Here is a 962-nt window from a genome sequence, read left to right on the forward strand (position 1 = left end):
CTCGGAATGCTACTTTAGGCTGCACGAGACGCGAGGAAAAAAGGGGTAGAGGGACATCATTATACATAGACCTGAGACCTGTGGATCTTATATCAACAGGAACCTCTTTCACACTTTAAATCACCTGTGGATTCTGCTCGCTCTGGTTTGGGGGACTGGTTCTACACGTTGCCATTAGAACACTCTCACATGTACCCTGAGAGAAAAGCAGCCCAGCAGACTCTGGAGGTGTTTAGGGACAGAGAAGGTGCAGACGAGAGGAAACCTGCGTTCCCTCCAGCTGAAGGGCTGAACCAGCACAGACCATCAGCTACAGGAGCGGGAGAACTATCATCCCTGTCACCAGCGGCAGCAGAGGAGTCACGCAGCCTTCCCGCACCGCTGGGTGCCTCCTGGCCTGCCGGTGCTGCTCCCCTTACACCGTGCCTGTGCATTTTCAGATGGCAGGAGCTGCAGGTTTGCTGTATCACACCCACTGGGAGCTATGGTGGAAATCTGCCCCATTTTCTAACGGTGGGACAAAGAACTTCCACCTAAGAAACACCCGTCACTAGCCGGGAAGTGCTCAGAAATAGGTGCCCAGTGGGAGCAAGGAATGAAAACCAGAGCGACCCGGTCCAGCAGGTGTCTCTGCCCATGGCGGGGTGGAACTGGATCGTCTTTAAGGTCCCTTCTGCCCCAAACCACTCTGTGACTCTCCAAAAAACCAAAAAGGCTGGCAGATTGGCATCTTCCCTTCTTCAGAAGGTGAGGTACACCATGAAAATTTAAAGTTAAAATAAAACTAAGAGAAAACCTTCAGCTCTCAAATAAAGATGAAGTGATTCACATAATATTTAAACCATTATGAGCAGCTCATCTGAACTGGTTACCCAGCTCCTAGCGTCCCTGTTTCACAGCACTGGTGGTGTGGAAGCGCTGGGAAGCAGCTCTTGTCTCCTGAGGGTGAGATTGGACTCTGC

This window comes from Buceros rhinoceros, unplaced genomic scaffold (genome assembly GCF_000710305.1).
Source record: "Buceros rhinoceros silvestris isolate BGI_N320 unplaced genomic scaffold, ASM71030v1 scaffold19962, whole genome shotgun sequence".
NCBI lineage: Eukaryota > Metazoa > Chordata > Aves > Bucerotiformes > Bucerotidae > Buceros > Buceros rhinoceros.